Consider the following 24,440-nt stretch of genomic DNA (forward strand, 5'->3'; position numbering starts at 1 on the left):
AATAATAGAATAAAAATCTTAAATAGAGGATTCAATCGAACAAGTTAAATCATCATAACTGCAGGATAGCCATATTAATTCACAGTATACCATGTTTGTATATACTACTCTAATTTGACACTTTATATCAAACTAATTAATTTGAAAAATGTAGCTATTGACTCTCATTTAATTGTTCTGAACTTCGTTCCATGTTGGAGCTAGCTTCTTGACATGTTAGCCTTTTTAAAATCGCTTCAATTGTATCTTGTTGCGATTCAACTTTACTTTGCAAGTGTGCAATATGTGCATTTGCTTATTTAGTGCTTTGTTGAATTACTTCATTTCTAGCATTCTTGGGTCTTGGTCCCCAACGTTGTCCTTTCACATGCCTCGATCGCTTATCCAATACTCGTTCACATATCTCCTTTTCTAGAAGTGGTTCACTCCCTTCTTGTGATAAAGTGGTTTTTAATTCCATCATTTCATTCTATACCATAATTACATAATAGTATAAATATGTTCTACATTAAGAAACATTTCAACAATGAGTATCATTACTTACATATTTCGCTTTAGCTTCATCCACCCACCCCTTCTCATTGGAATGCCTGAGTTTAAATAATTCAGTGTCACTTACTTCCTTGCCCTCTTCTTTCTACACGTTACAACCAAAATTATAACTATGATAAAGTATTTATAAATACAATAGAAAAATAAGTATGTATCATACCATTTTCTTCTTATGGCGTAAAAATGTTACAGTTCCACCTCGATGAGTGAATGGAAGTTTAAATCATGTCTTAATATTTGTTTTAGATTTACTCTCTTAAAGTCTCCTCGTTCCCATCGATCACATAAATGAGCCCAATCTGAATCCTGTGTCACTCGTTTGTCACGGTGTTTTCGTGCTTCAGCTAGAGAATTACACTTTTTGTAGCTTTTATGTAGTGAACAACAAAAATCTCTATACAATACAATTATCTCATGATCAAGGTAATCTTGTATCAAAGGTTCATCTAAGTTTAGAATGAATTAATTATAGAATTAAGAAATAAAACAAGTTAGTTTATACTTGGTCTAAAACAAACATAGTGTTTCCTTAAAACTAAACTTAAATAACTTATCGAAAGTCTACCTAATATCTCCCTTTTCACCTCTTTGGATACATCTGACCAATGTTCACAGTCAAGCGGTACTATCGCTCATACCTCTTTTCCAATTTGAGAGTTTAACTTGGAAGAGTTCTTACAAATCGGTTTTCTATCTTCAAGCTCAATTTTAATTGGAATGCGACCATTTGCTTGGACATATTTCTCAAGTGCAACACCTCTAGTCAATCCTTGGCCTTTTGTTTTTGTATTAGAACCTACATAAGAAATGTTAATATTAATACCTCTAATGTTATATGAAAACTAGAAGATTTAACATAGAAATGAATACATACTTTAAATGTCTGAATCTATGGACATGACTTCTTGCTCACCAACACTATTTTGATTAGAATTGTTTGATTAATTCACATTTGAAGATGACCTACTACGATTGTTCGGTCCAAGATTTCTTGACGACATCCTACAAAATATTTTGATGCATAAATATAGCTATAAACATAAACATAAATTAACAGTCGAAAGATACAATCCAAATATATGCATAAATAAAACCATAGTTAGTTATGTATAACCTTTGTAGTACGCTTGTAAGTCACTAGATATCATAATCTTCCTCACTCATTGACTCATCGCTAGAAGTAGCCGAATCAAAGTCTTCTTCATCAACCAATGCTTCATCGGTTGATGCTTCTTCATTACTTTGTATAGTCAAGGTTCAACATCTTCTCTATTAAAAGTTTGTGAATCTAGGTTATGTTCAACTCGAGGATAACATATGGATATGGTTTCATCTGATGTTACTTCTACTTCATTACTTTCTATTTCTGAAATATCCTACACATGTCTTGGTTGAATTTGTTGAGCTATTTTCCAATCTTGACCAAGTTTGTAATCATCTGAGTAAAAAACTTGTGTTGCTTGACTTATAAGGATGAAATGCTCATTTTTGTACCATCGGTTACAAGTACTTATTGATATAAAGTCATCAACTATGTTAATTCTATTTTTCCTCGAACTAGTATCATACCTTTCACACCTAAAAAGCGCAATTGTCTTCATTCAAATGTATTGTACCCTTATAGTTTCATGTAGTTCACCATAGAAAAAGATTTGTCCTATTTCATCATCACCTAGCACCATTACTCAACTATTTTGAGTGGTCTGACGACTATCACGATCTTTAGTGTGAAATCAAACTCCATTTGCTATACACCCGCTATAAGAGCGAGCATAATCATTTGGACCACAGACAAGAGTTCAACATGTGTGCGTCAGGAGTTCTTAATCAATTTCCGACGTTGTATGAACGTCGAAGATGCTGCCAATATAGCGTCGGAAGATGTCTAGGAACTCCAGACACACATGTTAGGAGCTCCTCTATTTTTCGACGTACCTGGCACCACGTCAGTAGAATTTTCGATGCACAACAAAAGCATCGGGAATAGCACCCTATTTTCGACGCGAGTAGTGACACATCGAGAATCCCTAAATCTATTCTCGACGTGATTAGTGACACGTCAGAAATCGCCAAACTTATTTCTGACGTGATTAGTGACACGTCGTGAATCCCTAAATCTATTCCCTACGTTGCTGACACCACATCGGAGGAAGGCGTAACGTACAATTAATGATCTGCCCTTCCTCTGACGCAACACTGTAGACGTCGAGAATAGGTACCCATTTCTCGACGCACCTGACACCACGTCGGAGGAAGGCCAATTAATTGTTTGCCTATTTTGACACTAAACTTTCCAGGTTGGGGATAGGGGTTCATTTTCCGACGTACCTAGCACCACGTCGGAGGAACCACCCTACACCATTCCAGCCAGTTTCGACGCTAATGTGTCTGTGTCGGGGCTAATGCCTTCCCTAGACATGCACCAAGATGCATTGAAAAACACCGGCTTCTACTTACGTCATGTTTTTCGACGATTTTTCCTGCGTCGGGAAACTTTCAATTTCTTGTACTGTTTCTTTAGGGTTCGGGGTTTACATGCTCAATGCTACACGATCAATAGCCTTATTTTTTTTGCAAGACATACAACACCTTGACACTCCAAACTCATTTCATTTGAAGACCACTTTCGTCAGTGTCACGATGCTTCAACTAGTTTATATATTGTTTTTTTTACCTGATTTTTAAGTCACATCTTTCCACATCCGATCCGAGTTGATTTTTAGTCATATATTTTCTCTCTATTTTTTTAATTTTTTTTTTTTTATCTTAATGTATCCAAACTCAACCTCCTTGATTGGCATGTTGATGAAGAACGAAGGTACACAAGACATAAAATTTGTTGTTTCCAATATTGTGACTTTGAAGATTTAGATCAATAGCATAGTTTCTTATTGTGTCCTTGGATTTTTTTTCTGTCTTGCATGTTTATAATTGCATCATGATAGGAAGTGTATAGTCAGTAGCTAAGCATCGAATCACAATAGGCAACATATAATTGTTATTTGATCTTAAGTGGCAAAAGGTTAGTACAACTTGTTATATTGTTCTAATCAATTTAGGAAGAACCATAATGAATATTAATTTAGGTTGTCCCGTTGTCCTTAGTTGACAATTCACTTACCCTTAATCCTTATAATGTAGTTAGTCTTAGTTTGACTATGATGTTTTTCATTTCATTGAATCCGCTAATTTGATTAATTGGACTTACACCTTGCTTTTCTTATCTAACCAAATCTTATCTAACTCTCAATATTAAGCTACAATTTAATCTAGTTGATATAATGAAATTGACTAATAATAAAAATAAAATCAATAACTACACAATGAAATCGGATAAAATTATTTTATTTACTTGTTATAATTTCTTCTTTCAATATCACATTACATATTTAAATCTCAAAGTTAAATTTAACTAACCATCAAACAACACATAAAGATTAAAATAAATTCATGATAACATAATAAATGTTTATAAAAAAGATGACACTAAAGTTAAGTAAAGAAGTAAAGTGATGTAGGTAAAATATTGAAAAAAAAAGGAAGAATTAGTGATGAATTTAAAGATGAAAAGAAGTGCCAAAACCGACATAAAAAACAATCATAAAAGTTACAAATTCTAATATTGAAACAAACTTAAAAGTAGAATCTTAAACTTTTCCATTCCATTCAAGTCTATTCAAAAAAAATTTCAAGAAGAATCTTCGTGTTAAATTCTTAACTTTCAAATGGTATTAGATCGAACAACAATTAACAATGGTGGATTTTGGATTCTCGTAAAGACCCAAATATTTTTCAAAAAAAAAAAAAGGTCGATAGTATAAATATGAATTTAGGAATATTCTTAAATATACAAAACAAAGATATATATTTACCAAATTCAACAAAATTTATCAAATTTTTCTTAGCTCATTTAAATTTGTTACAATATTTGATAAATAGTATCAATATTTTCTTTATCATAATAATAATTTCTCATAAATTCATGTCTTTTTAATTATATCTTTATTTTTTAACCATTTTCTAAATAATAATTTCAAAATATGTTTTTATAATAACAAAATATTAAAATTGTTTAGAAAATAGGGTATAAATATCTTATTTCAACTTGTATATCTATATTTCAGTTTCAAAATTATGAAACAAGTGCAACACGTAGTTTCAGTTAATATTCTCAAATAACTTCAATTCTAAAACAAAATATAATTTATTAATGTGAGATGAAATGCTCACCCTATATACTTAGATAGTTTAGGTAAAATATAAATTTATGATAAAAATTTATATGTCCCTGGTCACGCTCCACCCCTAAATCTATATTAAATTCTCATTGATTAGATGTATAGGTTTCTAAACAATTGTTTGTCACCACACCCCTTCTCAAAAAAAAAAAAAGACTTTCTTTCCTATTCTTTCCCATCTCTCCAAACCTTTTTGTTTTCTTTCTTTTTTTTTTTTTTTTTTTTGTAAAATAGAAAAGAATCTAATGCTATAAAAATGGAAAAGCTAAACAGCAGATAGAATTCATATCCAATCCTTTTTATCTTCGTTTGTAGGGTGCAATTACAAGTTTAATTTTAGAACTTTGAAATATTTCTCCAAAATTTTCAAATATATTCAATTTCGTATCCAATAAATTTCATAAATAATTTTAAATAATCTTTCACTCTTTTGCATATCCTAAGTCATCGTAATCTAAGATTTAGATATAACAAGTCAACATTTGATTCGTAATAAGAGATTAAAATTAGTCTCACTATATATATACATACTATATATATACATGTAAACGCGTGAACTAAATTGAAACATTAAAATAAGCATTCAATTCATCAAGTTATAAACTCAAATAATTAATTATGCGTAATCCAAGTGTAACACGTTAATTCCATGCAACCTACCGAAGTAATCTAGACAAAATAAATTAAATAGGAGGAATTTATGACTTGCTATTTTCATCATGTGGTAAAAAAATCTAAAAAAGAAAGTAATTAACAAAATATCACCGAGGTCAGTATAATATAAATAATATGAAAATTAGCATATTCAATTATCAAAATGAGATTTAACTTACCATAGTAATTGTTTAGAATTTCTTTTCTTTTTTTTGAAGTTGAAGGTTTGATCCGCACCTCCCAATAATTGTTATATTAATTAATTTTCATGAATTCACTATTTCAATATAAATATCGACCATTTTTGTAAAATTATATGATCCACATCAAATTTTTAAATTTGATTAGAGGTATATACTATATTTTGAATTTTGAATTTAGGAGAAAGAACAATATTTTTCCTCTTATATTAAATTTTCATGAAATCACTGAGATATCATTAACAAAACTTTTGAGCCTCATCAACAACGTGGGATTAAATTGAAATTCTTTAAACGAAAAAAAAAAAAACACTTAAACAACAAAGATTTAAAAGTATTAAGTATGCATATATATTTGGGCTCTCATTTTTTAAAATTACATGTTAATTATTATTAAGCTCGAATCTGACCTGTCTTTTATTGTTAAACTATGCATATTTTGATATTTTTTTATACATATACTTATTATTTGAAGAATGCTTTATTTGCCAACTCTTTGATCAATACATTAAAGTGAGTCATAACTATTAAAAAAAGATGAGAATATTTTGTTTAAGCAAGAAGAGAGACAAGGACCTCATCTTTTTATCGAAGACCTACAACCTAATTTTAATCTCTACGTGAAAGATATAAAGATGTATGGATTAGTTATATTTGGTTTGATTCGTTTCAATTTAATAACTTATAATTTGTATAGTTCAAAATATTGTTTATTGAATATTGGTATGTTTCTCATTGATAAAATTCAGAATTACATGTATAATACACGAATCAAGAGCAACATAAAAAAAGTATATGCAAATAAATACAAAAATATTATACACCAAAATTATAGCTTAGTTACGGCGATATAAAACTTTTGGTTTTGTTTTCAAATTGTCACGTTAATTTTATTCCATTATTCAATATCTTAAAAGTTTTTATTTTTAGCTAGTTTAGCTTTCTTTTCATAAGAGCAGGTATCCTGAACTTGCCGAACCATGTAGCAACATGTGCACGACCAAAGTTTCTGCATCCACCACAATCACAATTTGGGAGCTCTCACGTGGTTTCAATTTGTATGTCTTCCTCTTTGATCAACAAATTGAAATGAGCTTAAAGAAATGAGTAATTGGACTTTTGACGAAAATAGGCCCCTCGACCCTCACCCTTGTCAACGATGAAACATTCAAGGTCGACCATCTCAATTGGCGAAGGAGGTGTACTACAACCTATTTGAGCCTTGAGAAGAGGATGATTTGAGTCAAGAGTCTAAACCAACCTCTTAGGTTGAGGTGGAGAGCCTAAAAAATTCATAAATGAAACACGTCAAATGCATATTTTAACCCATTTAACTCAAAAGATAACCTAATACTATTGTAACTACTTGCTACACATATATATACACTTTATAACTTAAGCATCAAAATCCGTGTGGCAAGCATCACGCTGTTGTGCAAATCATTTATCTTATAGGTCATGATACTCTTTCATAAATTACAAATTTAATTCCCATTGATTTTAATTATGGGAAGGGCGAAGAAGTTTTTCTTTAACTAAAATTTGGCCAACATACTCTAAAATACTATTTTCATTCTTAAACTCTATTTCATCTACGCATCTTAGACTTTTCAAATTTTCTATTTAAGTTGTTGAACTTCAATTGTAAATTATTTTATGTATGTAATTTCACACATAATTGTATGCACGCAAACATCCCCTAATCAAATACATGATAGAAAAAAACGTACGCCTATAGATCTAACAATTTATTTATTAGAATCTTTAAAATAAATTTACATGATCATCTAGAGTACATATTTGATAGCATTCATTTTTCTTGAACTCTTATACCCAATTACATTCTCATTATATAATTATATTTCTGTTATGTACTTAAATTTGTACTTGGCTCATTGGTTGGGAGTCAGACCTAATACCACTCTTGATCTAGGTTTTAGTTCAATTTTCAACTTTCATGATTTTATTTTATTTTATTTTTTATATATATTTCTTATTTTGTTTTACTTTTTTTCATTTTTTATATTTATATGTTTAACTTTTCTTGATTTTTTTTCCTTTTTTTGTTTATTAATGGTTTTATATATATATATATATATATATATATATATATATATATATATATATATATATATATATATATATATATATAATATATTATTTTTTATTTATATGTTTATATGTTATTTTAAATCTAATTTTTTTTACTAAGACTAATCATTTAGCTTATCTTCAATATTTTACAACCATATTGGGTTGAATTTAGATGATCATTTAAGACAAATTTTAATTTTACATATAATAAATTTAATGAAAATAATATTTTGAATTAAATCGTAAGACATATAATTAACAAAAATTATTGTATTATAATTATTAACTTTGGATTGCGGAGTTATGTGTCTTTAATGTTTTATAACTATTTTTTATATTTTAATGAATTCTATATATTTTTTATTTTACATAATTAAATTTCATTTTAACTATAAAAATAAGAGAGAGTGTTAGGAAAATTAAATAACACAAGAAATGGGAAACGAGAAAGGATTCAAACAAGATTTTGTTTTTGGTTTTTTATTTTTAAAAAATAAGAAACAAAAATAGTTATAAAACACAGTCTCATTTCTAATTAAAAAAAAAAACATTAAACAAAAAACAAAAAACAAAAGACAACAAATGAAAATAGTATCAAGCACACTCTAAAGTGATTAAAACAAGATGTCCAAAAAATAAAAATTTAGGATATATTTGGTTTAACTTTTCAACTAATTCATTTTAAAAGAGTCCTGTTGAGAATAAATTTGTAGCGTTTGAAAATCAACTCAAACTAGCTTTTGAAACATTTTTTTCTAGTCAAAACAATTTTTAACAAAAAGACTTTAAGTAAAAATGACTTTTGTAAACAACATTTTTTTCTATCACAAAGGGTTGGTTTAACTTTCAAAATTATTTGATATGCTACCAATTTTACCTTTCTCCTTGTATCAATCAAGCAAGCTTGCTAATTTTGGGTTATAATGATCTTTTTTTTTAAATTATATATACATTGTGATTGGAGTCCTGCTTAGTTTCGCATGGTCTATTATTTGTTTGTATCATTTCATTTAAAACATATATAATATATTAAATAACGTGGAGAAGAAGTTGGTTATTATAATCTTAAGTTTTTATAATTGTGTCGTAATAATTTGTGATAGATTATTTTAGTTTAGGAAAAAAATAGTAAATACTGTAATAAAGAATAAAAAAATGACAAATACAAAATATTAAAATAGGTAATAAATAAATATTTTGTTTATTGTAGCTTATTTATTAAAGTATATAAAAAATATTTATTGCAACAAACCAATAGTTATTATAATCTTATGATGGTCATTTTCAAACACTCCCTCTTGGTTAGTTTAAAACCTTCACTAAGTATAATTTGTTAATAAATTGAATAGATTGTATTTCAAAGATTAAAAATAATATTTGTTGTTCATATCTTTCAATATAACAAACCATTTATGTTCGTGTAAATCACCACATACGTATCATTTTGCCTATAAATAGAGATTTTTGAAAGGTTTGTAAGTGACAAGCATATTGGCTAAAATTCCAAATAAGTTAGTAGATACAATTTATTTTCTTTAATTTTCCTAATTTATTTATTATAATATATTTTTTCTTCGATATTTGTGTTCCCTTGTACTTCATTTTTACAACAATTTTGATTCTAATTCATGAGGTGGATTAATTAATTAATACTTTATAGTGAACTTGAACAATGGAAAGAGATATTTTGTAGCTATTAACCAAATGCCACATGATGAATCTGAAAATAACAACCTCCCAAAAAGAAATTGGCAAAGAAAGAGAAATGGGAATAGAACCATAACAAAAAATTGAAAAGAGAGTGGTCCTTAGAATTCTCAAGCAATTTTTTCTCTCTTTTTTTTTTTTATTATTATTTTGATGGGAATCTGCTTTAAAGATTTTTCCCTATGTGTTGATCTTATCTGCCAAAAAGGGAGTCTATTTGAATTAGTTATATTAATTTCATATTTATTGTTAAATAGATTACAATTAAAGTTCATTTGTTTTAGAGATATTTCTGCTTTTTTTTTCTGAATTTAATAATTGAGGGTGGCATCTTGAACTATATTTGAAACTATGGAATGATTAACAAATTTTATATCTACATATTTTGGTAGTGAATTTTAGATGTTTTTCTTGGGAGAGTGACAACTCCATACAAAATAGAATCTTGATTGAAAAAATATGACGGGCAGAATCAATGAAAAGCTTATATACCTTTTAACTTACTTCTCTTTGGAAACCGTAATGATATATTTATAGGAATTTTGACCAAAAAAAACATCCAAAATATAAGATTTACATTGGCAAAATCAAGCTAACTTTTGAGCCATTTAGTGGATTGAGAGATGCATTGAGCATGCTCCATATTTACTAAAATGGTCAGGTCAAAGATCATGGAAGTCAGTTTGGACCTTTGGTCCAAATTCCGCTTTCCTAACACGTTTGGGTCTTGTACTATGTTTTAGCAACTTCTAAACTTTTTCGAGTTGAGTCATTTGTTCTAAAATAACAATTATAGAATAAATAAATAAAAGATGTTCATATGAGATTCAATATAAAAAAAATTGATCTTTCCAAATGCACTTGATTTATTAATTTGTAGCATACAATTTTATTAGTTAAGCTTGTTAAGATCTGTTTAAAGAGATTGAATCTTCAATTTGTAGGTTTTGAAGAGACGATCAGTTTCTCGAAGTTTCAAAGTACGGATCAATTCATCAAAGAAGAGATGCACAATTTTATTAGAGAAGAGGCGATCGATTTGTTGAAGCGTTTTGGTTTTAGAATGTTTGAAACTCTTTTAATTCTCTTTGATTTTTGAATTTGTGTCTCCATTCTCGGATGAAAGGTAACCTCTCTATTTATATGTATGGGGTTGGGTTGGTTGGCATTGGACCCAATTGTTAAGACTTATACTTAATACTTAATTTAATTTATTTTTAATAAGCTTTTATTCAAACTTACTTGAATTTATCCTTTTAATAAAGCTTAGATTGAGCTAGCTTCGGGTCCAACCATCTCGATCAAATGAATTAACATTGCCCAATGGATCAATGATTGGAAAAGTGGCATCATTTGATTTGCCTCTTTAATTTTAATTTGAAGAAACAAGAAAAATTTTGTAACTAGTCCCAGATTAATTTAGATTATTGAGTGTGAAATTGGAGATTAAGTGAATTTTTCTAGTGTTTCTTTTGAGTTCTTACTGGAGGCCAAGACACTCATAAAGATGTTTGATTCAAAGGTTGCTTCTAAAATCAACAATGTCATACGTCATATGACTTTCAAGGAAAATCAAAGATAAACCAATCAAAATTCGCCTCAAAATTAAACTATGGCAACAAGCTTACAATTTTCAAAACAAGGAAATGGTCATGGAGACACTTTTGGAATAATCATTGTTGTTTTTCGAAGAATACCAAGTGGAGTTTAATGAATGACTTATATATGAAATTCTAGGACTACAAAATTACTCTGCAAGGTGAGGGAAATGAGAATTATTATTTCAATGTTGTCGAATTTCGTCTTTTTGATGTAGGTGATGACTTTTTTAGGTTCTTGTTATGTTAATAGCTTCGATATTTGGATTGAGGATTAGGATTGTCTTATCAGAAGGTGATGTAATAAATTGAAGATGTACAATACTTTGTGCAAGACTATATACAAGTTGAGTGCAAACAAAAAAATGCGCTTCAAAATCAAGCTCGAAGGCTTCATTAATGCTTCCTCATATTTATGTTCGAAGGCTTCGTCTTTCTCGAGCTAAAAGCTCAAGCTCAAAAGTCTCATTGATGTTTCCTCATATTCAAGCTCGAAAGGTTTTATTAATGCTTCCTCATATTCAAGCTCGAAGGCTTCATCGACGCTTTCTCATATTCAAGCTGAGGCCTTCATCAACACCTTCTTATATTCAAGTTCAAAGGCTTCATTGATGCTTCTTCATCTCCAACTTCGAGCCTTCCACTACTGCTTTTCCATGTCACAGTTCGAGGGTTGCTTGGTTGGTTTCATTTTCAAGTTTTTCCAAGAAGATGACGATGATGCAACTCCAGCTCTGCCTCTCCAAAAGAAAGATAGTGCATATCCATGAAGATAACGACGGTAAAGCTCTGCCTCTACTTCTTCAAGAAGACAATGACAGTGCAACTTCACCTCTACCTCTCCAAGAAGACGACGAAGGTGCAATCATTCCTACTATAAGATAGATCTAACGGCAAAATACCTAATCGTCCCTAGTAGAAGTTGGTTTACTGATAGCAAAGCAAAACGAGAATGCTTGATCATTCCTACTAGGGAGGTGGATCTGATGATAAATGTTTGATCATCTCTTAGTAGAAGTTGGATCGTTGATGACAAAGCAAAACAAAAATGTCTGATCGTTCTTACTAGGAAAGTGGATTTGACAGTAAATGTCAGATCGTCCCCTAGTAGAAGTTTGATATCTAACGGTGAAGTAGAACGAAGATGTCCGATCATTCATACTAGGAGGCATATCTGACGACAAATTTTTTATTGTCCTCTAGTAGAAGTTGGATCATTGACAAAGAAACAAAACAAAGATGTCTGATCGTTCCTACTAGGAGGTGGATCTGAAGGCAAATATTTGATCCTCCTTAATCGAAGTTGTATTGCTGACGACAGAGTCACCCTTGTAAACGATTGCAAAAAGAAGAAGAAGATGAAGAGGGGGAGGGGGATCTTGCCTTTTGAAAATATTTTTGGAAGACAGATGCGACAATTCTAGTTTCTCTGAAGAGAGAAAAAAAAAGAACATAAAGTCAAAAAGAAAAAGAGGAGAGAAAAGGAGAAGAGAGTTTTTTTTTATATCTTTCTTTTGTTTAAATAGGAAAAAATGATAGGTTGTGGGTCTATTTATAACACAAACAATTCCAATTCCTAAAAGAATTTGGAAAGATATTCAATCTTTTTTAATAACAAAGAAAAGATAATCAAATTATCTTATTTTATTTTAAATTATTTCATTTTTGAGATAAATCTCTAGTTTAATTTTTGAGACTAATAAGATATTTAACTATTATCTCCAATTTTAAAATCAAAATTTGAGTTTAAAATTCAAGTCAAATTAACATGGATATATGACCTCCTATTTATAAAAAAAATAAAGTTTGACCATATTTCAAATTTAAATCAAACTCGTGTACTAAATTCATAGTTTGATTTTTTTTTTTTTTTTTTTTACAAAGGTATTGTAATAAATTATGGAGTGGGGATTTGAACTCAGGACCTCTCGTCCACAGGAACATACATGTGTCATTTGAGTTAAGCTCATGTTAGCATAGTTTGATTAATTTGACATGTCGAATTGAGCAAAAAAAAACTCATATTTTGACTTCAAATTTATCTTCTTTTTTTTTTATATTCATCGACCCATATACCTGCATAAATCTTGAAAAGGGGCATTTGTTGAATAAGAAATTTTGAAACTAATCACAAATTGTAATGTCATTTACTAAATTAATGATGAAAATACAAATAATTGAATTTGTGACTAATTAAAAAATTGACACGTATTCCAAATTAAAATGGGAGACATAACTTGGTCAATTATGATGATGTCACATGTTTTCATTATGATCGTTGGATCAAGTTAGTTGTGTTGATCCAATTAAATATCATTTACTTGGGCTAACGTCTAATTGAGCCCAAAAATTCAAATAAAATAGGGAAATTGCAATTGATAACCATTTCAGCAATAATAATTAAAGATATAGCAAAATTTTAAAAAAAATTGCAAATATAGCAAAACTATCACTGATAGACTTCGTATGGTCTATTGCTGATAGACCAATATTTACAACATGATCTATTGCTGATAGATTTATATCATTGATAGAATTTGACAAATTTTGCTATATTTGCAACTTTTTTAAAATGTTGCTATATACTCAATTATTTTGATTTTAATTGCTAAATTTCCAACTATCCCAATTAAATATCATATGTTTTCATCATGTCACATGTCTAAATTTTAAATAGACCTCATCTCCTACTTTAAACTCCATTTCCTGTCAGCCAATTTCTTCATTCTATTTTGTGCTGCACAAGTTTTTCATTCAATGCATTCAAGGCTAGGACTCTTTCCTTCAACATGATTTCTACCTCATTGTTAGGAGTTTGTTTAGGAGGAGGGGGTCTACCATAAACAATATGGAATGATGTAGTTTTGATTGATGCATGGAAAGTGGTGTTATACCATAGTTCTGTCCAAGGGATGAATTTATCCCATTTCCTAGGTTGTTCATTGCAGAAGCACCTCAAGTAGGTTTCAAGGCATCTGTTCACCCTCTCTGTCTGTCCATCTGTTTGTGGGTGGAATGTTGTACTCATTTTCAAAATAGTTTCCACTGTTGCAAATAATTCTTTCCAAAAGTTACTAAGGAAATTTTTATCCTTATCTGTGATAATGGACTTGGAAATGTCATGCTTCCTTACTACTCTATCGATGAATATGGCAGCCACTTGCTTAGCAAAAAATGGGTGTCTCAACGATATAAAGTAGGAGTATTTACTCAATCGGTCCACCACCACCATAATAACATTCATTCCTCCGGCTAGGGGTAGCCCCTCAATGAAGTCCATCGTTCAATCTTCTAATATTTGATCTGGAATAGGAATTGGTTGAAAGACCTCGACTGGTTTAGCTGCTTCATAGTTGTTCTGCTGACATACTCTGTTTCCATACCCTTCCAGTATAATTCATCACTTATCCTCTTATAAGTTCGTAGAAATCCGAAGCGACCTCCTAGAATAGAATCGTGAAAAGTGTGTAGTATCTACAGTAGTGAATGTTATGTGAAAATTGTCAATCTTTCTTTATTACTAAAAATGTAGTGAATGTTATTTGGAGCATCAGTGAAACGTTAAAATATTTTTTTAAAACATTTTTAGTGTGTTTATTACACAATGTTCGATGTTTTCCAATGTAAAATTTCTGAATCCGCCACTGTTTGTTATATTTATGAAAATTAACATGTATTTAACTTATATGCCTATTTTTTTTAAAAAAAAAAAAGATTGTTGATGAATTTTATGAATATATGGATATACACAATAACATTATTTTCATTATAAAGACTAATTTATCTCTAATTTTAAAATATTAATAATCATTATATTTAAAATATTTTCCCCTTAAAATATTGATTTTTATGGTTTTCTATAGTTATTCTCAAATTTAATTTTAAATTTTCAGAAGTATTTAATTGTCTTTTAAAAACTTACCTAACACGTGTAACCTACTATCAAACTTGCAAGTATAAAATAGCATTATGTATACTTTTATAACCCCAAGAACAAAATCAACTTTTTAAAGGCATAAAAAGTTGAACTTTTTAAAGTCACAAACAACCCCATTCATACAGTCTCTTAACCCTTCTTATGGTAAAGTGTGTCTATTAAGTATTTAACATCCAAACATAGAAAAAGTTTTACAGATATAATACAAAATAACAGAAGATAATTACAAAACTATTAGTCAAATGTTAAAGTTAAATTAAATTCCCATCTTTTTTTTTTTCTTTCATTACCCTCATTAAATAAATTGTGTTTTTAAGAATATATAAATATATATACAAAAATTTACAGATGTATACCAAATTAAGAACAGATAATTACAAAAGCATTAGTCAAAATTAATCTAAAATTAAATACATACTGTTCTATTATTCTAATTCATTTTCATTCTATTTTTTCTCTAATTATTTTCATTAAATTATAAAAAAAATATCTTAATAAAAAAATAAATAGATCATAAGGAGTTTAATGAATTTTACTTTTCTATTTAAAAAATAAGTCTTCATTATTTTTATTTTTTAAAAAGCAGAGCTAAATCTTCAATCATAATATCTGTTTCATTATTATTATTTACAAAATTTCACTCTCACTTCTCCATGTTTCATTATTAATTGTTTTTCATCTTATGCTTTTGATCTTCTTCACATTAATTAGGTAATTATGATATTTTATAAATATTTTCTCAGTCAACTTTAATTTTATTTTTCCATGGAATCTTTTATAGCTTTTTATCTCACTACACAAACCATATTTGTAAAGTCAATTTCTACCAACTATTCTATAAAATAAAATCGGCATGTCATGTAGATATAAATTTAATTTTAACGATTTTGTTATATTTTATAAATGTTATATTTAAAAATGATCTTTGTTTATATTTGAATTTATTTTCAACAATGTTATTTTTTAGTTATTCAACTCGGTTCTACAAACTTCAATACTTCAATAGTAATCATGGTTGAACTTTCCATATTTATCTAAAAGTTTTATTTCTACATCTTTTTCTGTTTTTACTTCTTATCTATCAATTTCATCCTTACAACTTTCTACTCCATATATACATTTATTATTTTCAATGTATTAACTTAACACTTCATACTTTAACTTGGCATCCATTATACTTTTGACTTGGTTTATTTTTATCTTTTTACTTTTAAAATATTGATTATTACATTTTCTTTCATTTTCATTCATATACTTTTAAAATATTAAAAAAAAATTCATCATTTATTTTCATTTTATATTTTATGCTTAAGAACTTAGAATGGTTGTTTTTAAAAGATTGGACCAAAATAACCCAAAGAACATTTTAAAACGGTGGAGACTAAAATGAACAAAAGTTAAAAAGAGAGAGGTAACAAACAGCTTTATACTTCTTTTGAAAAGAAGGAAAGGAAAGATAGAAAAACAATTTGTTCAAACAAACATTTAAAAGAATAACAATTTGTTCCCTTAAACATTTTTTAAAAAATAAGTTTAACTCATTTCCTTCATCCCAAAATTAATCACTTCCTCTCTCATATTTGGGTAAAAAGACTACATATGTGGTCATGTTTAGAAGATTTAATTTTTATAATATAAAAGATGAGAATTTGAGTGATGAACCTCTTTGTCCGATCAACTTATATCGATGATAATTCTAAATTTATTTAGACTAAAAGACATTAATTCTGACAATACTTGAAAGGGTAATATCATTTTGTAAATATTTATGATACATGGTATATATACATGTCTAAGTACTCTTAAACATACAAACCGATTCTAGCGGAAACAAAATCTAAAATTTTAAAAAATATTCACACAAAAATTGTGAAAAAATACTTACAAGGGTGTTTGGTTGAGATTTTGAAGCGAGAAAAACCATTTTGAAAAAAGTTGCAGTGTTTGGCAAATTAGATACATTTTTTAGAAATTTATTTATAAAATAATTCATTTTAGATATATCATTAAAAACTAAATTTTTAGAAAATGAAGGTGAGGAGATTGATCAGAAAATTGACCATTTTTTATATCTTTATGAAAATTACAAAATTGTCCTCTATACTATCTCTCCATTCTTATTAATATTAGGATGTTGAAAGAAATAAAGTATTGTTGAAAAAACATCTCACCTCTTTTTCTTTTATTTTGAATAATTACTAAAACAATACAATAAATCAAGCTCTGTGTATTTATTTTGGGTGACGTTATTAATTTCCTTTTCTCTTATTTATTTATTTTTTCAAAAGAAAAAAAAAAGAATAATTATCTTCATTATAAATTTAAATATCAATATACTTCTACTTCCAAAATAAAATTATTTAAAAAAATTTAATAGAAAAAAAAACAATGATTTTGGTTCTAACTTTACTCATTTCAAAATTTTAAAACAAGTAGTTTCAAGATATCGTACCATTAATTTCAAGATATATTTCTTTTTAAAAATTTAAAAATATTTTCTTTTATGAAATTAGGTCATAGTGTTTAGTAGTCTTTTATGGTAATTTGAGTTAAGTATAAACATTTTTGGTATATGACAAACCAAACAAAATCCACATATAAACACTTATAAACCAATCATGTAAAGTGTTTAAATTTAAACTCATTTTTAAGAAAGTGTTAAAAAGGAAATGTATTATTGAAAAGATATTATGTTGTTAATTCAATTCAAACGGACCTTTACAAAATTAGTTTAATATTTTTTTACCAACTCTTCATATTATTTTTATTTTTTTCATCCATTTATAATGGCTAAATTATATTTATAAAATAAAGATATTGGTTGGCATTTGAACTTTAATTCTTGTATTACTTTTAAACTTTCAAAATTTTCAAAATATATTTTTAAAAGAGTTAAAAATTATCCTCTATTTAATTTTATTCTTGTATTATTTTTAAACTTTCAAAATTTTCAAAAAAATATTTTTAAAAGAGTTAAAAATTATCCTCTATCGTTAACTTTAGATAGAAGTAATTAGCGATTTATTTCATAACACTCTTCAACTTTCAATTTTCTTTTAAAACAGTGTGAGTTAAAAAATATATACATAAATAACTCTAAAAATAAACATAATAATAATAATTATGGTAATAAGAATGAAAATTAAAATTTTGGTACCATTTGCATAATAATACATTTGTTTGAATTTTTCTTTGACTTAAAAAATAACTCATTTTTCTTCTCCTTTTCAATTTTTATACCAATTCCTTTGGCAACCAAAATAAAAACTCAAACTTTAGCATAAAATCTTAAAAAAAAAAATCAAAATCAAAATCCTCAATTTAAAACATACAAAAAGGACAAAATTAATTGAAAAATATGAAATATTAACACAAACTTAATTACGAACATACAAAATTATTTTAGTTGCAAACTTACCAATACATTCCTGAAATTTTAATGTGTTCGTTATTCTCTTTCTCCTTATTGGGCAGTCCATATATTTTTAATTAGAGTGTGCAAATTTATTTATTTTGAATAAACAAAATTTAAATAGTTAACAAAATGGGTAAAAAAAAGAATGGGAATATATTTACAACTTTTATTTTCATAAACAAACATCATAGATATTTTTTTAATTTTTATTTAAAGTTTACGATTATTTAAATTTTTTAAACTTTTAAAAGTTTAGAGTGTTTTTTATAAAGTTTAGTGGTATTTTGTATAACTTTAGTCGTTTGAATGGATGCAAGCAAAAGTGGTCATGGCTGAATAATTTAGATGAGTTGTGTAAATATACTTATATTTTTTTAGCATATATATTCGTTGATTTGAGTTCAACATAGGAGGTGAAGAGATTTGAAATGTGTTAAAGCTGGTGGATGAGATGTGTTTTAACAAGTTGAGCATTAATAATCTCCACAATTATTTTATTAAAAAATTATTTTATTTACCGATTATTTTTTTAGCCTAAATTGAAAAAATGAAAAGTTATTCCAAATTGAATTATAATATAGTATATTGAATTTCAATTCCATCTGTAAAAACGTGGCTTTAATTCCTAGATTTGACTCTCACTTTAATTCATCCATCACCAATTAATTTTTCTAAATAAATATTCCATGCAAAAGAGTTATATATTGATCACTTTGTGGTTTACGTAAAAGGTTTACCACATTAATTTCATATATTATTGAACCAATCTGGAGACCATAGTCATTGTTCTACATAAGTATTTGAATTGGGTTTTAAATTCAGTGAAAGATGTTTAATTTTCTTAAAACGTATGATTGTAAATATGAATTTATTAATATTTAGTTGTTTGGACCCTAAGTTCAATGGGTTTTAAATTCTGTGAAAAACTATGTCTAAATTCTCTTAAATAGTATGATTGTAAGTATGAATTAATGTTTAGTTGTTTGGACCCTAATTTCAAAGGGTAGCCCACTTCATATTTAAGGCTTCCAAGTTGTTTGTTTACAACTATGGTAACTAATAAGTAACTTCAATATTATTACAAATTTGTAAGTGTTTAATTATTTCTCACTCAATATCTGATTTTCTAATTTTCCTTTTTTTGCATGGTATTTATTATTTTCTACTCAAACTAAAATAGTATTTATTCAACGTAATATAGATGTTTAGAAGATAAGGTAAAATAGAGTTTTATTTAGAAGGTAAGGTAAAGTAGAGTGAGGCTTGAACGTAATTCTCTATTCCCAGCTTTTTAGTTAAAAAGAACCACTAATTTTATAAATTTTAACTAAATAATTAAATTTATCACTAAATTGTTTATTACGTGATAATCTGAATTTGAAGTTAAATTACCCAAATTTTAGCTCAATTGTTTTAGCATAAAGAAATAAGTATAAATCAAAATTTTGACATATATAATCCAATTTTAAATATTGAATTTACATATATTCATTCTCTTAACTAATAAACAATTAAACTTGAAGTTTAAATATGTTTAGTGATAGCATTTAAAATAGGTTCGTTATTATATTCGGCTAAATTTGGAATTGTATGTATCTTTTCTTTGATTTTATAGGTATTGAGCACAATTCAGTAATTCCAGCCACAACACCAATTCAAGAAAAAAAAAACGCTTAATTGGATATTTAGATGTCGACCGGATAAACAAACTTCATTGTACGAAAGGAGGGACACTAGATAGTGTCGCACTGTATAGACAAAATGGGAGCTATCTCTCATGCACAAGTCAATTGGAGAAACAAGATCAAGGAGAATGGTTTATTGATTTGGCAATTCCAAGCTAATACATTCATCTAAATAGCTTAGGATTGAATTTCCATCAAACAGTCACTTATATAATTTTGTATTGTTTAGTTTACTTAGATTTTAATGTCAATTAATTTGCATGTTTAGTGTGCTATTCATCTAAACATAAAGATCAATTTGATTAATAGGACGTCACTCTAGCTTTTCTAGACGGGGTTGATTAAGATTATGTTCATATGGTTGCAAGAGATATGCATGATGAATCATGATCGAATAGTGAATCAAAAATAACCTTAATAAGTCATGGACGAAGTATTTATCTCATTGATATTTTGATCCAATAAATTTCTGTTTTTGTGTTTTTTTTTTCTACCGCTTTAGTTACATTCACCAAAATTGAATCAATTCATCAACTCCCTCCTCTTGGTTACTTGAGAGCAAATGGATTGAAAGAAAAAAATTAATTGGTTCTCTGTGGATCGACCCATTACTACCTTGATACTACGGAACATCATTTGATTGAGTTAGAAGTCTTAATTTTGAATACAGATGTAACGACCCAACTTTTCTGGGTAAGTCGAGGTCGTTAATTTTTGACAAAAGACTTTGGTTGATACAAATTGAAACATAAGTCAATTTAAAAACAAAACATGTCAGGCCTGATTTTCAAATATTCAAGAAAACTTAACAAAATAACACTATTTACAAATAAAAGTTTGTAAACTAAGTTTTAGTACATCTTAAACCTTAAAAGAAATCATAAGCGGAAGCAAAATGACACATTTCCTATGGCAATCACGCTTCCTTCCTGCCCCTCGCCGGTTTGCCACCTTTATTTCCTTTGCCTGAAAATTAAACATAAGAAGGGTGAGTATAACAATACTCAGTAAGAGACCCTCTACTGGTCTCGTCAGGGGAAAATAAATTGTTAAAGTTCTATTGGGACACCCTGTACATCGCAGTCTTGTGATCCCGTAGGATACACATCTCAGTCTAACGCCCGAGGGACGTACATATCAGTCTAACGCCCCGAGGGACGTACATATCAGTCTAACGCCCCGAGGGACGTACATATCAGTCTAACGCCCCGAGGGACGTACATATCAGTCTAACGCCCCGAGGGACGTACATATCAGTCTAACGCCCCGAGGGACGTACATATCAGTCTAACGCCCCGAGGGACGTACATATCAGTCTAGTGTTCTGCAGAAACACATATCAGTCAAATGCTCCCGAAGGTGCAAAATAAATTGGTGATCCCGTGGGACACCTACAAGGTAAACATCCCAATACAATCTAACAATTTATCCCTCATTCCATTCAATCCATCTTTCAGTTACTTCAAAACATAGAGTTCTTTCTCTCAACGTCCTAACAGTCAACTTATCTCACTTTAGTCATATGTCTATCAATAATATACTAATACGTCAGTCAATCAAACTATACAGTCAATACACCCCTCAGATCACCAGCACACAGTCATACTTTAGCGTAAAGTACACCCAATCTAAACGACAATCACAAGATCGTATCTGCATCTCATACAAGCACAATCTACAATTTTCGTCCTGTCCACATCCACACACACATATATATATTCCATGACAATCACAATATGCATTCAACATTAAGTCTACTTCAATTCATATGCATATATATATTTTCAGTCAATCCACAATATACATTCAACACCGAATCTACATCCATACGTGTATATATATATATCATCTCATCATCTTTACTCAGTCAGAGATAATGACATACAATTCACAATCATAAGTGAGTCCAGTAGAAAATCCCTTACCTCAAAGTTAGAAAAGCTCCTTAATCACTAACGTCCTCGAAACAATCCTAAGCATAACAACACAAAATTCAATTACTTTCACAATACATATCCCACTTATTTTCCTCAACGTAAGTTTCAACTCACTGATATAATGGCGAACTGAACCTTCAACAATTCACAATCTGGTTGTGAATGTAAGGGAGCCTAATGTTACTCCCAACACCTCAACGCACGACTGTCGAACTCGCGGCAAAATCCTAAGTGTGGGTCGGTCAGCGGTCGGCGAAATGAGACGTGGCGGCTGGGCTTCACGGATGGAGACCGTCGCGAACAGACCGCGAATCTGAATGGTTACAGCAATTCTGAACGGTTACAGCAAATCTGAACGGTTACAGCAACTAGTCGGCCGACGTCGATAGCAGGTGGAGCGGCAGTTGTGAGCGGGGAGGCGTGGCGGTTACTGGTTCACGCGGCGGCCTTGGCTTCGACGGAAGACAGAACCGGCTGAGACGGCTGGGCAGCGGCGGAAGAGCAACGGCTGCAGCGGCGGAAGGTCTTGCGGTACAGATCTGGACGGCGGTCGCAAGGTGACGCGTACGGCGGCCGCAAGGTGACGCGTACGGCTGCCTCGCGAACTGGCCGATGGTTGCAGCGACGTCCGGCTGGGTTTGGACGGAACGGAGAGGAGAAGAGAAGATGGAGATGGCCGGCGGCGGTTGCTGTGCGAACGGATGGGGCGGCTGGGCTGCGGCGGGAAGAAAACGGAGGAGAAAGGATCGGCGGCTGGGCTGCGGCTGCGCATGAACGGAAGGAGAAGAGGAATGGAGACGGCCGGCGGCGGTTGCTGCGAACGGAAGGAGAAGAGAGGGACAGTCGGCGACGCACGGGAGGAAGAAGAAAAAGAAAAAAAAGTTTTCTTTTTCTTTTCTTTTATTTAAATAAAAATGTAAAATAAATATATTAATAAAATATAATTAAATACATATATATATTTTAATTATATTAATACATTTCACATCTTCTTTCTCTCAAAATAATTTACCTTCAAGTTTGGGGCGTTACAACAGAAGTTAAACACGATGTTACAAACACACAATAAAAGACTAAATCAATTGTGAGAATAACATAAAGATAAACACATTGGTTGATAACCTAATTTGATGCGATCACAGCTATGTCTTGGAGACAAAATGGTCGATGAAAAGAACTTAATTAATGAGAGCTAAACGATTACCATGAAAGTATTTATTTGATAACCAATCTGTCTAATAGACTTCCAAACAACTCAATCTCAATGGCTCTTTTTATTTGCTTGTTTGAAACATACTTCAAAACAAGAATGCTTAGGCTGATCCTCCTACAAGATCGAAAATCTCTCTCCAAGTTAAAACTTAGACTTTTCCCCAGTATAAAAACAATACAGTAATTTATAAAATTTAATTTTGAAAATTTATTTGACTCGTCCACATAAAAGTCAATACAAGTAGGTAGGAAGAGAAATAGTTTGTGAACTTGTCAATACACTTGTTGAATTGTTCAGGTCAAAGTGAGTTTAAGTAATTAACATAATCTTTTATTCTAGAAGTGTATGAAAGGTAATTCGATCCTCCATCTTCGTTGTCATTGTACTAAAAAGCTGTTGAATTGTTGTACGCAAGTGTCAGCTAGAGCTTGTACATCAACGATCTCGAAGTAGTGGTATTGGTTGTTGTCATCCACCTTCCATCTGAATATGATGTAGCTGAGGTACATCTTTAAAAGGCATAATTATATTTCTTCAGATTGATGTTTCTCAAGCTCGTGAAAATAGGTAGAATAATGGTAAAATAAAGAAAACAAACAGTGGAGTTGATCACATTAAAATTTGAATATCAATAAAAGTGATTGTGTTTTAAGAATTAAGGGTATGTTTAATTAAACTTTTTCCATGTTTAATTTTGAAAATGAGTTGTGTTTAAAAAAAGTGAAATGCATAATTACCTTTTTTTTATTTTTAAGATTTTTATATTAGAGTTCAACAAGAAAAAATATATAGAAAATAGTTATAAAATCAAATATAAAAATGGAGATGTGAGGGAGAATCCAACTACACCATATCCATGAAATTATTGATGTTATTTTAGGTAGAAAGCAATTTTTATTTTTGTTTTTCTAGTTATTTCTAGGGGTGGTCGTAAGAATAAGAAAAAAATTATGACAATAGGGTTCATGTTACTGGATCTTCTAAATTGTAAAAAAATAACTTTTTTATAGCCTTTGTAGTATTAATTACTTGTCGTATTTGACATTTTCGCAATATTAAAAAAAAAACATTGATTGTTTTTTTCTAAATGTTTTCATACTCAATACAATTTCTCTATTTGTAATGAATATTTTTAAGAATAACAAAATATTGTAATTGTTTAGAAAATATAACAAAATTCATCAAACTCTCAAATGCATTTATTATTATT

At 29.3% G+C, this 24,440-nt stretch overlaps 1 long non-coding RNA gene across 1 annotated transcript; it reads right to left on the bottom strand.

Annotated features, from left to right (window-relative positions):
* Positions 1-20,993: 20,993 nt before the first annotated feature.
* LOC116403408 lies at positions 20,994-22,429 on the bottom strand. Its single transcript, XR_004216197.1, has 3 exons — positions 22,132-22,429; positions 22,006-22,052; positions 20,994-21,046 (listed from the first exon to the last, which is right to left on the bottom strand). It is a non-coding gene; the product is annotated as an uncharacterized LOC116403408 (long non-coding RNA).
* Positions 22,430-24,440: the final 2,011 nt, after the last annotated feature.

Source organism: Cucumis sativus, chromosome 4 (genome assembly GCF_000004075.3).
Source record: "Cucumis sativus cultivar 9930 chromosome 4, Cucumber_9930_V3, whole genome shotgun sequence".
In the NCBI taxonomy this organism is placed as follows: domain Eukaryota; kingdom Viridiplantae; phylum Streptophyta; class Magnoliopsida; order Cucurbitales; family Cucurbitaceae; genus Cucumis; species Cucumis sativus.